The sequence below is a fragment of the Vulpes vulpes genome, chromosome 3 (assembly GCF_048418805.1).
Source record: "Vulpes vulpes isolate BD-2025 chromosome 3, VulVul3, whole genome shotgun sequence".
Lineage (NCBI taxonomy): Eukaryota > Metazoa > Chordata > Mammalia > Carnivora > Canidae > Vulpes > Vulpes vulpes.
The window spans coordinates 126,663,926-126,681,780 of NC_132782.1; the positions used below are offsets into that span (position 1 = coordinate 126,663,926).

Below are 17,855 nucleotides of genomic sequence, written 5' to 3' on the forward strand. Positions count from 1 at the left end.
GCAATAATGTAGATAGAGCACGTTATGCTAAGTGAAATAAGTCAGACTGAAAAAGACAAATACCATGTGATTTCGCTTATATGTGAATTCAAGAAAACAAAACGAACAAACAGAAACCAGAAATATACTCAAATACAGAGAGCAAACTGGGGCTGCCAGGATGGGGGGAATAAGGGATAGATAAAATAGGTGAAGGGGATTAAGTGGTACATACGACTTCCAATTCTAAATCAATTACTCATGAGGAAGAAAAGTACAGTATAGGAAATAAATACAGTATAGGGAATATAGTCAATAATATTATAATAATTTCGTATGGTGACAAATAGTAAATACACTTATGTGGTGAGCATTTCATAGTGTACATAACTTGAATCACTAGGTTGTACATCTGAAACTGATATTGTAAGTCAGTTATACTTCAGTGAAAAAGTATACACACATACAAAGGAAAAGTAGAAACATCACAGATTTTAAGAATATTAGATGCTAATTAATTATAAAATCACAACAAAATCAATACTTTTGGAAATATATAATCCACTAAAACTAACTTCAGGTAAATTCAGAAACAGCAGTGGACTAGTAGGCTTGATCTATTATGGTATGTTTTTTTTTTTTTTAAAGATTTTATTTATTCATGAGAGAAACAGAGAGGCAGAGACACAGGCAGAGGGAGAAGCAGGCTCCATGCAGGGAGTCCAATGTGGGACTTGATCCTAGAACTCCAGGATCATGACCTGAGCCGGTCAGACACTTAACTGCTGAGCCACCCAGGCATCCCTTGGTCCAGATTTTAAAAGCATACCTGCAAACAAGATAGAAAAGATTTCTGCTCTCAATAAAATTGCATTACAGTAAGAAATAAATGACAGTAAAAATTTCAAAGTGTATGTCCACAGTAATATGATGCAGAATGACTGGAGGAATTTCCTTTGTTTGGGATAGTCAGAGAAGGCCTTGTTATGTAGGTGACATTTGAACTTAAACCTGAAATACCAGAAGGAGTCTGCCATGGCCTTTGAGGAAGAAAGAAAGAAAATTAAAGAGGTGGGATTTGGCTTAATCCGAGAGGCAAAAAGAAATACCAGGTGTGTGAGATACAAGTGTTGTATTTAACGACATTAAGTTTTAAATACCTATTAGATATCAAAGTAAAGATATTAAGTAAGCCTCTGGAAATAAGTATCTGAAGGTTAGTAAAGAAATCACAGCCAGAGATGGGAAGTGGGGAATTACTGATACAAAATTAATGTTTAAAATCCTGGGGCTGAGTAAAATCCCTTAGAGACAGTGTAGCTAGATAAAGGGATGGTGATTTAAGCATTTAGAAGAAGGAGCCAGGAGTCTGTGATGTCACAGAACGCAAGGAAGGAGGAAGGTAGGTGGTCTAGTCAGCTCTCTTTATTGCTGTTGATAGGGTAAGATGAAGGCATGAAAGTTTCCTTGTAATTTGGTAGCATAGAGAAATTGTGAATTTAATGATAGCTCTTGGAAAAAGAAGCCTAATTGGAATGGATTGAGAAGGGCACAGGAGATAAGGAAGTGAGACAGTGACACTAGAAAACTCTAGGGTAAAGTTTCACTCTACAGAGAAACACAGAAATTGGGAAGTAACTGGAGGGGGAAGATAGAGCATGTACATATGCTAATGAAAGAGAACCAAGAGACACCAGTGTTGAGAGACACAGAAGAGATAATTACCTGTATAAAGGGATTCTTTGGATGAGGGGGAATAGAGTTGATAAGTATAACCATTCGAGTCAGATGGATGCCAGAGAGGTACAATAGTGGGTGTTCCCATCTGCTGGTTTTAGTTTCTCAATAAGAGTATGAGGCAATGCCATTAACTGAGGCTAAGAGGAAAACAAGAAGTAAATTTGAAAAACAGAAGAAAGTATGAATAAACTTTCTGGAAAGTGGGAAAATGAAAATAATAAGGTACTATAGTAGTATTGTTAGGCAGTGTGTGCTTTCTATTTGAAATTTCTTAAGAATTCACATGAATATAATTGTGGGTTCGTCCATCTGCTTTTAACTGCTTGGGTTCAGACAGAGTAGTTAATTGGGGTAGGATTTACCTGGGCAATAACATTGGTGTGAGAGAGGGGCAGAGAATTAAGGGTGTCGTGAAGAAGACGTGGTAAATCAGGGAATCTTATGTGAGACAATTCAGGATAGTAGAGAAAAATGAGTTTTGAAAATACCAGAGGTAGTAGGGTCAATGAAATAGTGGTCTCCATAAGGTCAGGGAGCTGCTGAAAGGCGGAGAAATATGAAGGTGGAAGAGGTGGAGGATGGAGTGGTGTGTTTGAAATAAAGCTTTTGGAGATGGTGTGATCATAGGTAATAAGAAAGCTGAGATCATAACCAAGGGAGATGGTGCCCATGGTGATGTGGAAGGAAAAATTATTGCCAGTAAGATAGTTGAATAAGGGGCAGAGCTGGATGAACCAAGTGACTGTTGAAACTAAGACTACTATAAATAACAGTGGGGGTGTGAAAAAAGAACTTGATTTACATTCTTACTGCATTAGGACAGAGGGCGATGAGGTAACCAAGGAGTGGGGAGATGATAGGAGCACAGACATAAGGAGTAGAAGACAGGGCAGCCCGGGTGGCTCAGCGGTTTAGCGCCGCCTTTAGCCCAGGGCCTGATCCTGGAGACCTGGGATCGAGTCCCACGTCGGGCTCCTTGCATGGAACCTACTTCTCCCTCTGCCTGTGTCTCTGCCTCTCTCTCTCTCTCTCTCTCTCTCTCTCTCTGTGTGTCTCTCACAAATAAATAAATAAAATCTCGGGATCCCTGGGTGGCGCAGCGGTTTGGCACCTGCCTTTGGCCCAGGGCGCGATCCTGGAGACCCGGGATCGAATCCCACGTCGGGCTCCCGGTGCGTGGAGCCTGCTTCTCCCTCTGCCTGTGTCTCTGCCTCTCTCTCTATCTCTCTCTGACTATCATAAATAAATAAAAATTAAAAAAAAAACTTAAAAAAATAAAAAAATAAATAAAATCTTAAAAAAAAAAAAAGAAGTAGAAGACAGAGGAAAAATGATGTAAAGGTGCTGAGGAAAGACGGCCATGTGATTAGAGGCAGACATTGGAATAATGTATCTGCAGGCCAAGGAATGCCAGGGAGAGACAGCAAACACTGGAACCTTGACATGACAATGAAGTAGGCTCCTCTACAGGTTTCAGGGTGCATATGACTTGTTGACACCTTGATTTCATACCTGCATCTTCCAGAACTCTAAGGTAATACATTTCTGTTGTTTTAAGGCACCCAATTTGTGGTAATTTTTTCATGTCATCCTTAGCAAGCAAATAAATACAGATTAAAAAAAAAAAGATTTATTTATTTTAGAGACAGAAGGTGAGGGAAGGGACTCTTCCAGAACTCTAAGGTAATAAATTTCTGTTGTTTTAAGGCACCCAATTTGGAGTAATTTTTTCATGTCATCCTTAGCAAGCAAATAAATACAGATTTTTTTTTTAAAGATTTAGTTATTTATTTTAGAGACAGAAGGTGAGGGAAGGGACTGGCAGAGAAGGCAGGAAACAAGTAGACTCCCCACTGAGCGGGGAGGCTGACATGGGGCTTGATCCCAGGACCCTGAAATCATGACCTGTGCCAAAACCAAGAGTTGGACACTTAACTGACTCAGCCAGCTAGGCATGCTGCAAATAAATATGGATTTTGGTATGGATTGCATAGAACCTGGCATATCTGTGGAAGAAAGAAAGGGAAGGAGGGAAGATACGTTAGATGTAAGGGTAGTGAGGGTGGTGATATCTAACATTTATAAGAGAACTTTATTGCATTCAAATGTTTAAGAACATAATTAGGATTTAATGTTATATTTTAGAGAGTCTTGAATATGCTATTAAAGTCCTAGTTCTGCTACTTTTTAGCTTTGTGAACTTAAGCTAATTTCCTTATCTATGAAATAGAGATCATGATACTTTCCCTATCTACCTCATAGTGTTTTGTTTGGAACAGATGAATTAAGAATAAATGCAAATGTAAGCCGGTATTATCAGAAAGCTGTTTAACTTAGAGACATGTACAGTCCTTGTATGAAAGGAAAAGATATTTATTATCATATATGGCAAAGAACCACATAGATAACTTTTAAAATCCACATTAAAAATTTATATATATTTTTTCTCCAAAGCTTAAGTTACCAAAAAAATATACCTTCATCCCATTTTATAAGTAATTATTAAATATCCTAGGCACTACATTAAGTACATGTGGGGACTGGCTAGAAAGATAAATGTGTCTGTCCTAAATGAGCTTATGATACCAGAATGGAAGATGAGGCAAATTCACAAATAACTATAAATCAAAATAGAAAGTAAAAAATGCTTTGGAGTGATGGTTTAGAATTATAGTGTTAGAATTAAAGTCTGCATGCTATGAATTCACATTCATGCAACTTAATCATTTACTTTTACACTGTTATTTTGATATTGTTCAATAAATGATGATAAAGAAATTCCTGTAACTTTTGTTGCAATTTCCTACCACCTTCACTCTGATCTCCAGTAATTCAGGGACCAAAAAATGAGCTAGGTGTCTATTTTTAGAGATAGGAAGTAGAGGGCTACCCTGGCTGAAACGGGTCAAATGTAAGACAGGTAGAAGTATAGGAGCTGGCAAAGTTAGATTAAAGAGGGTGAATGTGGGTCTGTGCACTTTACAACATTTTTTTTCTCTGTTGCTTTACTTATGAACATGTTTCCAGCCTTACAAAGATGCATCACTTTCAGAAATGTTGAAACCAAGGGCATAGAAAGGTTAAATGGTTTGATTACAGTCAGTAGTGAATTGGAAACTAAAACCTATGAATATGAGCCCAATTTTACATTGCTGTTTATTCAGACATTAAAATACATGACAAGAAAATGAGGACTAAAAGAAGTATAGGAATGGGAAGTCCTTCAAATGTTACCTCATTTTTTCCCACTGTATGCATTCACAAAATTTCTCAATAAGATATCTTATAATGGGTTCTTCAAGGAGTCCTTCACATGTGTAAATGAAGCAAGGTATGAATGGCTTCTCATCCACAAACCAGATGGTTGCAATGGAGGGAGCTGATGAAATATCATCAATCACTTCTCAATATGATGTTAACTGACCAGTTTTGCCCTTTTCCAGGCTACTTTGACCTCTGACAGGATAGATTATTTGTTGGAGAAATTAGGAAAAAGAAATAAGCACAATGGACTAAAAGACTGGAGTTGGTTTGGGGATAAGGACATTTTTCTTCTGCATTCTACTTTGTAACAGTAACAATGTCACTGTCAAGATAACCAGTTCTTATTTGATGATTAAAAAATGTGATTAAATGGTATATTTATGGCCAATTTATATTAGCTTAACCCTTGCCCCTTTTGCATCTTTATTACTGTGCAATTTTGAATTAATTATGGTACATGGTGAATACTTAGAGGTATACATTGTGTAATCATAACTTGTAATTTAGTTTATCAATTTTAAAATAGCATACCTGCATAAAAACTATGGCCTAAAAATAATATACCTGCATAAAAAATTTTGATAGTTTGATAACTTATTTCTTGAGTCAGGTTTTCTGCAGGAATTAAATTGCATTGAGTAGTTATAAAAAGTTCTTTTGTTATTACTCAAGCTCATCCAGGCCTTTTAATACCCATGGAAACTACTTTAGATTGCCTTGGAGTTGTGAGTCCCTTCCATTATTATTTAAGGTGTTATCATTGAAACATTATGATTACCTTACTGCCCAGTGCATCTTGTGGATAATCTCTGAATTATCCCATTGTTTTAATAATGTCATCTTTAAGTGTTATTTAATTCTTATCAATATAATGAAAACACACACACAAATAAAAAATAAATTAGGATGAGCTTTTGAGGAAAAGCAACAGCATCTTTTACTACTCTTACCAGTGACATACTGATAAACAACTAACTGGGAGTTGAGAGAGGGGAGTGAAGAGAAGGGAAACCCTGATTTGTAGTGTTTGCTAATTTCTATGGGGTAAATACCTCCTTTGTGGCAGACTTTTCAGCCCTAAAAATGGAGAGTTTGGAAGAGGTTATAACTATCAGTTCTCCAGAACCCATTGGAGATAAGTCTAGCACACCAGTGACTTCTCTGTACTTTTCCTTTTCCCAGATGTTTTTTTAGAGGCAACACTTTCAGCTGTTTCTGTTTTAATTCTTCTGCTAGTATGATTCCAATTTGTATTTATCAGATTTTTGGATATTTTCCTTTTATGTGTTTGGCCATTTGCCTAGTGGCTTTGGAAAAGTACATTTTTTTCTTTTTTTTCTAAAGAGTTTTATTTATTTTTATTTATGAGAGAGAGAGAGAGAGAAAGAGAGAGAGAGGCAGAGGGAGAGAGAGAGGCAGAGGGAGAAGCAGGCAGAGGGAGAAGCAGACTCCATGCAGGGAGCCCGATGTGGGACTCGATCCTGGGACTTGATCCTGGGACTCGATCCTGGGACTCCAGGATCATTTTTTTCTTTTTTTTTTTAAAGAGTTTTATTTATTTTTATTTATGAGAGAGAGAGAGAGAGAGAGAGAAAGAGAGAGAGAGGCAGAGGGAGAGAGAGAAAGAGAGAGAGAGGCAGAGGGAGAAGCAGGCAGAGGGAGAAGCAGACTCCATGCAGGGAGCCCGATGTGGGACTCGATCCTGGGACTTGATCCTGGGACTCGATCCTGGGACTCCAGGATCATGCCCTGGGCTGCAGGCAGGCGCTAAACCACTGAGCCACCCAGGGATCCCCAGGAAAAGTACATTTTTTAAAAGGCCACTTGAGGGGATCCCTGGGTGGCTCACTGGTTTAGTGCCTGCCTTTGGCCCAGGGTGTGATCTTGGAGCCGGGATCGAGTCCTGCATTGGGCTCCTGGCATGGAGCCTGCTGCTCCCTCTGCCTGTGTCTCTGCCTCTCTTTCTCTCTCTGTGTCTATTATGAATAAATAAAAAAGAATCTTTTTTTTTTTTTTTAAAAAAAGGCCACTTGAAGTTTAAGATTTGAAAACAGTAGTTACTTGGACTTCTGGGTTCAATACTATGGTTCAATTTAAGTGACCAAATAACGAATAGGCTTGAAAATGAAGAATAATAATGGATTATAAGATAGTACCAAGAAAAATTTCCCAAGGTATAATTTTGTTATAAAAGCTGTTATTGATACTAAACATATTGCTATATTAATGATAGAATTAATTTAATAAATACAGGACACTTCCACAGCCTTGCCTATGTTAGATACTGTTTTGCTACACTAATGTATTTGGCCTGTTTCAAGGTTCTGGTTCTAACAGTAGTTCTATTTGGAGTTGACTCACAAATTGTAAGAAATACCATTTAGATATTCTTTTTTTTTTTTTTTTTTGATATTCTTTTTTTTAAAGTTATCAAATGCTCCATCTAGTTCCATAACCTGTGATTTTAGGATGGTCAAATTTCACTTTAATTAAAACTTTTTTTACTCTTTCCAATAAAAATACATTATGTATTCATAATATATATTCATGAATATTCAAAATCTTCATTGTAACAAATTTTAATGTAAAAGAAATTTGAGATACTGCATTCTTTGTGATGTTAAACAAATTATATCTAGTCCTTTGAGTCATTTCACTTCATAGTAACTACTACAGTAAATCTGTTAATCATCTAGCCTTTGCTTCCTTAAATGTTAGTGTGTAAATAGCACAAATGTTACTCAAAACCAATCCTGCTATGCAATTATGTAGCAAACTTGTTAATTTCCATCACAGAAAGTCTTCCATTAAGTCAAATTATCTTCCATGCCAGCACAATAACCTTAATTACAACCTAATATCTATCATCCTTGAGAAAAATGTTTATACCTTTGAACAAGTTTAAGTACCAGCAAGGCTTATAGAAAGTATGGACCTATATAGTGATGGGAAATGCCTTTTATTAAACACCTGGAAGTTATTACAGTTATTTAGATAGAAATAGGGAATAATAGCTGATTGTTTCCTAGTGGTATGCCCTATTTAAGGAAAGTCTTAAAAGGTAAATGGTTCTGCTTAGTATGTTCTTTTTATAAAATATTCTATGAATAAAATAATAAAGAAGTCTCACTAGAAGCTGAATGCTACTAATTTGATGAAATTATTAGTGCACAGCAATGTAACTCTTCTTAAAATTTATTTTCAGTATGAATCTGTAAAATGACAGCTGAAGAGTAAGAAGCTTTGTATTGAAAGTGATGGTGTTAATTTACTCATCTTGAGATGAAGAGTATTTCAGTGCAATGGAAAACTTTTAATGCTTAAAGAATTATTTTAAATATAGGGATCATGTAATTTTTCCTATTGAAATAAAAGAAATATAGCTGTATCCCATAAATCTGAAACGCTGAACTTCTGACCTGTTATGCCTCTTTCTGGTCTTAGTATTTATATATCTCCTGGTTCTTGCTTCATTTCTACTCTAGATAGGATTTCCAATGAAAAGTGGGGTCAGACATGATGTGAAATAGTAGACAATTCAAAATATTTGGAAGCATGTTTGTAGTAATATTTTGTATGAGTGTGGTGATGTAATGGAGTTAGGAGACTTTGTCCTGATCTTTACTGTCTTTTACTTGGGTTGTCCTTTCACTGTACAACATCCATCCATAAGAGGAGGCCCCTTATTGCTCTAACATCCTAAGGAGGTACAGTTTGATTCATTGTGAGTATTCTTTATGGCTCTTACAAGGTACTGAAGATAATGCTATGAATTATAGCCAGTCATTATACTCTATAAGCTCAAAGTCTAGTGGGACAGACAGGCACAAATACAAAAATTTTAGACAGTGTAGATTTCATTTGGAATACAGGATCTAATAATGTATATAAAAATATTTTGTTCATTTTAGGTATCAAGCTTATTATTTCTGTTATAATGAAAGTAGTGTTACTTGGCATTTTTGAATTATAAACTGTATTTTTGGTACCAGAGCATCTGTGATTTCTTCACAATTAAGGAAGAATCTTAGCTTTTCGGATAACATGTCTGGACTTAATTCAAATCCCACAATTGAAAGGCATTGAAACATGCTAAATTTCACTGTCAATTTTTTTTAGCCTTTATGTCATTTGTAAATGACATCAGTGTTCAAGTGATATGCCAAAAAATATTGAAAATTTTTTCTAAGCTGGTTCTCTATCCCAACTTTTTATTTTCTGTGATTACGAATTATAGTTATCAATGTATCTTGTAAACACCAAATTGTTGACAAGGAGGGACATTTATTTCTCTGTCTCTTCACAACCTATATTTATTGTCATCAAGTCCTGCTAGAGCTTCCTTAACAATATTTCTAAGATTTGCTTGTTTTTCTTTATTTAAATAAACACTTCATAACCAATATGTATCAGGCAGTTTGTCAGATGCTGTGGCTAATAGATAGATGATAGACTTGTCTTTAAGGCTGACTCAGTTCAGTTCTTGTTTATACTGTCTGCCCAATGCAAAATTGATTTCAGACTTCATAATGAATATACAGCAGTCCTTGAGTTATATACATTAAAATAAATATGAAGCTGTCATTATTGCTGCCCATGGAAGAAGTACAGAATAGTGATTAACATATAGAATCTGAAGTCAACAAATGTGGATTAGAATCTCTGTCACTTCTTCAGTTTTCTCATGATTTTGTTTTATCTATAAACTGGCAATAACAATACCAATGATATAGGATTGTTGTGAGGATCAAATTGAAAAAACACAAAAGCGTCAGGTATACTGAAAGCCATAATTCAACATCAGCAATTATAAACAGGTATCCAGTGCAAGAACATTAGAAAAATGTGTCTAAATATTTTTGTTTTTTCAAATAAGAGGCATTATACAATTTTGAGGAAAAGGAGTTAAACTGTCTTCTTGTTTGAAATATGTATAAGGTTAGAACAAATTCTGAATTCAAGTCAGAGAATATTGATAGAGATGGGTATATCTTGAGAGCACAGAAGTGTATTATCTGCTACAGCCTGGTAGAAAGGGTTTAACACAGCCTTTTTGTGAGTGTGGATTGAAGGGAGGGAGTTATGTACAGGGGATAGTTATGGAAAGTTTCCAGAATATAGTTTATAAAGGAACATTGGGTAAATTTTTATTCACATCATTGTGCCACATTGTAAAAAATTCATGTAAGTTAAAGTGGTGAAAGCTATTAGCACTCAATCAATGGAGATTAAAATGAATCATTTTTTTTCTATGCTGGCACAACAAAATTTCCATTGATCATTTTTTGAAATGAGTAATTTTTGGTTTAGGATTTTTGACATTTTGATGGATTTCAAGAAAAATACTAACTTATGCTGATGTGATTTCCCATTTGTCTTTTAAGTACATAAGCCAAATGCTTTCATTTTGACATTTATATACACTCTGGCTCTGAATATTTTCCCTTGTTGATTGGACTATCAGTGCTTCCCACACCTAGTTGGCCACCAGAATCACCTTGGGCACTGTAAGAACCAGATTATGAGGCATTTAATAGAAAAAAAATAATGGAATTGGCTTAAACAAGGCAGTAATTTATTTCTTCCTGATGTAAAAAAGTCTAGAGATATGGAGTATAGGGCATGCAACACTTTTTTCTTGTCAATAGGTTTCTATCTTTTCCTACTGATATTCTCAAGTCCATCCCATTGTTTAAGTTGGAAGCCAGAGCTCAAAAAGAAAGAAGGAAGGGAAAAAGAAGGGCGTATCTCTCCCTTTAATGAGACTTCCCAGAAGATCCAGACTTCCAAATATATCTTACTGGCTGGCACTTAGTTGAATATAAAAGTGAGTGGAGATATTGCCATTTTGAGAACTTTTCTGTATTTTTTGTCAAGGTGCTTTACGAATGTAAGTTGTGTAGGAAAGAGTGGCTGTTAAAATATGGTACTTATGTCTTTACTTCTACTCAAGATGGAGTAATAGGAAATGGATTTACATTTTGTTTTTGGGGTCCCTGGGGCCACTCTCAGGCTCCTTACTCACAAGAAGTACTCAAAGAACTCAAAAGTTTTTATATTCATGGTTACAGTTTATTACAATGAAGGATAGATTATAGTCAACAAAGAGCAAAGGCACAGGTCAAAACCTAGAAGAAATCAGGCACAAGCTTCTATGTATTCTGTCTCGATGGAATTATATGGGACATATTTAATTCTTTAAGCAACAATATGTGACATGAATAGAGTATTCCAGCAAGGAAGGCTGACCTGACCCAAGCCTTAGTGTCCAAGGTTTTTATTGGGCATGAGTTATGTAGGTATGTAGTGCTGACTTCAGTTACTCAAGCTTTATACCACCAGTGAAAAATCAGGTGTTCATGTGATTAAACTTCCTAGTCAGTTGGTATGTCATCATCCAAGGCCTCAGGTACACAGAAACACTTTTGATGGACAGAATGTTCCATGAGTGGTCAAGGGCCACTTCTGAAATAGGAATGTGCAGGACTTGAGCAACTCAGACCTATCAAATTAACCCTTTTATGCATACATTTCTACCTGAAACGATGAAAAAGATATGAAATATATAAAACAACAGTTTTCAAGACATTAACTATCAGGCAAAATATAGTGATCCCTGAGAGATAAAACAAGTGAAGAGAGCTCCGATATTTTCCCAGCATACTATCTCGAGTTTATAGGCTTCAGCTCAGGAAATGGAACTCACACAGAGCCCGGTGGACTTTTTCTGTTGAGAGGACAGAGCTGAGAGTCTGGGGAGACCAAGGCAGCTAGAGTTTATAGAATATAATAATAGGAGAGAGCTGCTCACAGAGAAATCCAGAGATTTCTAAAAGGTTGCCAGTGAATTTTCCAAGGCAGTGAATAGCCCATGCATCTGAGAAAAATGACCCAAACTTAGTTGAAGAAAAATCTGAGGTAACTAGAAGGAATAGTACCTGATATTCACATTGGTCTGGGAATAGAGCCTGCTCCCACCAGCCAGATTGAAAAACTTTATGATTATCAGGACAGTGGGTTCTCAGAAGTTTCTTGTCTAAGCAGTGGACAATAATTAAATCCTAAACCAAATGCTGCTCAAGTACAATCTCACAAGTCTTAAAGCAAAACCTGAAAAGTCCAAACTATTTCCACATAGCTCAACCATATGTTAGACAAAATTTAAAAATATTTATAGGTATACAAAAACATCCCCCACCCAATAAGGTAAAATCTGCAATACCTGACATTAAATTAAAGATTAAATTAAAGATTTATCAGCCATCTTTGAAAAGAAGTATAAAAATGAAACGCATAGTCTATATAAAAATCAACAAACTGAACCAAATTCAAAACTGACAAGATTGATGCAGATGTTAGAATTAGCAGAGGACATTAAAGCAGTGATGGCTGTATTCTACACGTTCAAAATATTAAATAGAGACATAGAAGAGAGAAGATCCAAACTGAACTTTTAGAAATGGCAACTACAATGTCTAAGATAAAAAAATACACTGGATAAGATTTAAAAATAGATTAGATATTACAGAAGAAAAGATATGAACATGAAGACATGGCAGTAGTAGCTATCCAAAATGAAACACAGAGAGAAAAAAAGAAAAGAGTATCAGTGAGATGTGGGACAGCTTCAAGTGGCCTAATATACATGTAAATGGAATCTGCCAAGGAGAGAAAGGGGGGGGGGGGCAGAAAACACATTTGAAAAATAAATCCATTTTAGGTCAAGAAGACCAATGAATCCCAAGCAGAAGAAACATGAACAACATTATACTGAGGCACATCATTATCAGATTGTTCAAAGCCAGTGGTAAAGTGAAAATTTTCCAAACAACCAGAGGAAAAAAAAAAAGGCACACTAGATACAGAACAAAAGTAAGACAAAAACAAATTTCTTTTTGTTAGCAATGCAAGTGAAAAGACAGAGAGTAAGATTTAAAATACCAGGAAGAAAAAAATAAAGCAAAAACTCTCAAAGGAATTCTATATCAGTGAAAATAGTGCTGAAAAACAAAGATGGGGGCACTGCGGTGGTTCAGTTGGTTGTCTGACTTTTGATTCCTGCTCAGGTCATGATCTCAGGGTGCTAAGATCGAGCCCCAGCTGGGGCTTGGTGCTCAGCATAGTCTGATTAAGATTCTCTGTGTCTCCTTTGTCCATGCACCCCCCTTCCCCCGCTTATGTATACTCTTTCAAAACAAAACAAACTGAAAAAAATAAAGGTGTAAAAAGACTTTCAGAATTTGAAAGAAGTTATCAACAGTAGACCTGCGCAGAAATGTATAAGGAAGTCATGTCCTTCAGACAGAAGGAAGATGATAGCAGCTGAAAATACCGATTTTCACCAAGTAATACAAAACTACAAAAATGTTAACTACATGGGTAAATGTATAATTTTTAATTATTATGTCTCATTAGAAAGTAATTGACTAAAGAATACATACAGTGTGTTTATAACATGTAAGAGTAAAGTGCAACATGGATAAATCTTGAAATATTGTGCTAAATGAAAAAATATGTTATGAAAGACCACATGCTATGTGATCCTGTTTATATGATATGCTTAGAATAGGCAAGTCCATAGCAGGAAAACAACTGAATTAAATAATGCGAGAAGTACCCATATAGACATTTCTCAAAAGAGGACATACAAATGGCCAATGGGAATATGAAAATGTGTTCAGCATCTCTAATCAGTGAAATGTAAATCAAAATCACGAGATGTGACTTTGTACCTGTTAAGATAGCTATTATCAAAAAGAAGATAACAAATGTTGGTGAATATGTGGAGACAGGAACCTTTGTGCACTGTTGGTGTGAATGTAAATTGGTACAGCCATTATGAAAGTGTATGGAGGTTTCTAAAAAATTAAAAATGGGACTACCAAATGACCCAAAAATCCCATTCCTGGGTGTATTTCTAAAGGATAGAAATCAGTATCTGAAGATATACCTGCATACCCATGTTCATTCAGCACTATTTATTATAGCCAAGATATAGAAACAACATAAATCAGTGGATGAATGGATAAAGAAAGGCAGGCATACACACACACACACACACACACACACACACACACATAAACACACAGAAGAATATTATTTAACCATAAAAAAGAAGGAAATGCTGTTATCTGTGACAAAATGGATGAATCTGGAGGGCATTATGCTAAATGAAATAACACAGTCACAAAAATACAAACAACTGCATGATACCACTTAACACATATAATCCAATGAATTCAAATTCATAGAAGCAGAGAGTGGTTTGCAGGGGTAGGGGGCAGAGGAAATGGAGAGATCATGGTCAAAGAGTATAAAGGTTTCGGTTATACAGAATGGAGAAGTTCTAGAGATCTAATATGTATAGCATGGTGACTATAGTTGGTAGTACTATATTGTATATTTGAAATATATGTAATTTTTATTTATCAATTATATATCACTAAACCTGGGAAAAGGGGATAGACATATCTGTAGAGTCAGAAAGTAGATAAATGGTTGCCCAAAGCTGAGAATTCAGGGGAAATGGGAAGTAACTGCTAATGGGTATGAATTTGTAGGGTGCATTGATGAAATGCTCTAAAAGGTATTACAATGCTGGTGGCATAACTCCAAATATACTAAAAGACATTGAATTGTATATTTTAAGTGAGTAAATTATGTGGGGAATTGTATCTCAGTAAAGCTAGTGTAAAGTTACTTGAGGAGTCCCTGAGTGGCTTACTTGGTTAAGTATTCACCTCTTTTTTATTTTTTTTTTAGTTTTTTTTTTTATTGGAGAACTTAAACTTCATTGTGTCTTGTGACCTTATAGGGTTATACCCTTACCTTCTTTTCCTTTTTGTCTGAGACTGAAATGTTGTTTTTATTTTAGTATATCATGGGAAAACATTAAAGAATAGATGCATGCTCAAAAAGAAAAAAAAAAGAAAACAAAGAATTCACCTCTTGATTTCAGCTCAGGTCATGATCTCACCATCGTGAGACCGAGCCCTTCTTTGGGCTTTGTGCTGGGTGTGGAGCTTGCTTGTGATTCTTTCTCTCTCTCTCTCTCTCTCTCTCCCTGTGCCCCTCCCTTTCTCTGTAATTAAAAAAAAAAATTAGTTGAAAAAAAAGGCAGAAAATGTGAAAAAAAAGTAAAATGTCTAACAAAGCACAAAAGAGAAATATTGGGCAGTGTGGTCTTCATCTGAAACTTGGTACGAGCAGAGACTTATTGCAATGAAGACTCAATAGGTAGCTGAACATTTCTTTTTTTGTCCCTCTTAGACTGGAGATATACATGTGTTCCTCTGTGAAATATTTATGCCCTTTTCCTATTTTTTTTGGCATTTTCTTGTTTTCTTATTAATTTGTGTAAGCGTAGCATATATATATATATATATATAAAAGAGACTAAACCTTTGTTCCCCCGACAAATTTATACCCATTAACATTCACTTCCCATTTCTCCCAAGTCAAGTAGTATTTAATTATAAAGGCAGATTAGCAGAAGCGGCATCATTTTTTAAAAATATCTTGCTTTAGGTTTAAACTTAAATTATTTAAAGGGAGATATTGATGCCCCTAAGTTGGAATTGCTAGGTCATGTTTGTTAAAGAATTGAAATATCGGGCAGCACGGGTGGCTCAGTGGTTTAGCGCCGCCTTCAGCCCAGGTCGTGATCCTGGAGACCCGGGATCAAGTCCCGCGTCGGGCTCCCTTCATGGAGCCTGCTTCTCCCTCTCCCTGTGTCTCTGCCTCTCTCTCTCAATCCTCTCTGTGTGTTCTCATGAGTAAATAAATAAAATCTTAAAACAAAAAGAATTGAAATATCTGGATCGACTTTATACTGAATATTTTCCACTCCCTAATACTATTATTTTTTAAATTGAGACCATTCTCTGTAGGCATTCAAAGGGCATTAATTAAGAATACAAGATATCATTTATTAATAGAACATAAGTAGCTTCCGTAGTAATTATATACAGGAATTTTATATTAAAATATTATTTAATATACAAGGTTATTTGTAATAGAACTGATTTTATTTCTTTTCTTTTTTAAAAAAATATTTTATTTTATTTTTTCATAAGAGACACAGAGCGAGGCAGAGACACAGGCAGAGAGAGAAGCAGGCTCCATGCAGGGAGCCTGATGTGGGACTTGATCCCAGGACTCCGGGGCCACGCCCTGAGTTGAAGGCATACACTCAACCCCTGAACCACCCAGGCGTCCCTAGAACTGATCTTATTTCAAATACGGAATTGAGTTCTACTTTTAAAAAACTTTCCATTGTACCAACAGTATTTCTACATATCATTAGAAATCCTTGTAAACATGATTTTTAGCAAGATATCTATCTTAAACGGTGTACAGACTCTGTAGGTATAGGTAAACTCCACTGTAGACAGACTGTAATTTCACTTTTCTCTTTCTGCTGTAGGTATTGTCCAGCTTTTTATTGCTGCAAATAACATCATATTTTCTCTTAATGGAAATTGTTTAAAGGATCTCCTTTTTATTTTAAAGATTTCCGCATATACTTTTTAAAACATAAATATATCCTTTAAATTTAGCCTTTCCTAGACTCACCTTCAGAGTTCACAGCACCTTGCAGTACTCCACGAACATACTCAAATCACTTCATTTTTATTTTGTCCTGTCTGTTGCCTTCAGTGGTCTGCAGCCACTTTGTACTAGGGACCATGTCTTTGTCATGTTGGAGATGCCTGTGTTGCATAATAAAATCCAAAATTTTGTCCTGAGAACAGTTGAAGAATGAATAAGAACAAGTAATTCATTTGTTTTCTTGTCAGAACTTGTTGCTGACTTTTTATTACCACAGATTTCAAGGTTCAGTTTGAAGTGTTTCACTGCTGCTTCAGCAAGTGAGTTGCATGATTAAGCCTTTCCGTGAAAGTGAGGAAAACACAGTGAGGAAAACACCGACTTCTCATTTTGGAGAAGTTAATGATTATATGGCTTAAAATTTGTGTAACTGCTGACGAGTACTGAATGGTGTTCTCTTTATCCTCTGCAATAGAATGAACACAAAGAAGAAAACAGAATTCTATTTGATTTGGCAGTATCAACATCCTTCTGTTCTGCAGTGGAAGTTTCTTGCTGCCTTTTGTTATTATTATTTTGCTAAGAAAATGTTTTCATTAAAGATTTTTTTGTTGTTGCAAATTTTCACTAATGAAGTATGCTTGGTATTGAGGACAGGGGGATATTAAAATATATCCTCACTTTTGAGGTTTTTAGTGTGCATTTTGATGGGAGAGGACATGTATAATAATGATTACTAATATCATATCATATTGTATCAAATGAATGACTGTGGCATTAGATTCTGTAAATGTTTATGGATGCAATCTAAGTAGAGGGAGGGACAGTGCTTCTAAAATTTTAGAAAATAGTTCTTAGAACTTAAAATTTAGCATCTAAACTAGCATAAATTGGGTGTATCCCAAATATAGAGAGTGATAGGAGCAGAGGTATGGATATAGGAATGCCCATACATGGACTCAATAAACAGCACATAAGTAAGGGGCCCCTGGGTGGCTCAGCCAGTTAAGCACTGGACTCTTGATCTTAGCTAAGGTCTTGATCTAAGGATTGTGAGTCCAAGCCCTGTGTTGAGCTCCAGGCTGGATGTGGAGCCTGCTTAAAAAACAACAGCGTCAAAAAAAACAAAAACATACATATAGGTGAGGTGGAGATGTGTTGGAATGGTAGGTGGGTATGAGACTGAATAGTAAGTTTTTATTGGCATTATGTATATAAGTGGGAGCCATTTAAGCTTTGTGTGTGCATGTGTGCATGTGTGCACATAATTTATATGTGTGTATGGAGGCTGTCATATAAGAAAGAGGAAAGCACAGACTTGA

General features: G+C 35.8%; 1 protein-coding gene and 1 long non-coding RNA gene across 7 annotated transcripts in view; one reads left to right on the forward strand and one right to left on the reverse strand.

Annotated features, from left to right (window-relative positions):
• The window catches only part of DPYD (dihydropyrimidine dehydrogenase), a 793,145-nt gene that overhangs the window by 12,200 nt on the left and 763,090 nt on the right, over positions 1-17,855 (forward strand). The gene's annotated exons all lie outside the window — the stretch shown is intronic.
• On the reverse strand, positions 327-16,809 carry LOC140598365 (uncharacterized). The gene is made up of 3 exons (XR_012000750.1): positions 16,558-16,809; positions 14,929-15,064; positions 327-808 (listed from the first exon to the last, which is right to left on the reverse strand). It is a non-coding gene; the product is annotated as an uncharacterized lncRNA (long non-coding RNA).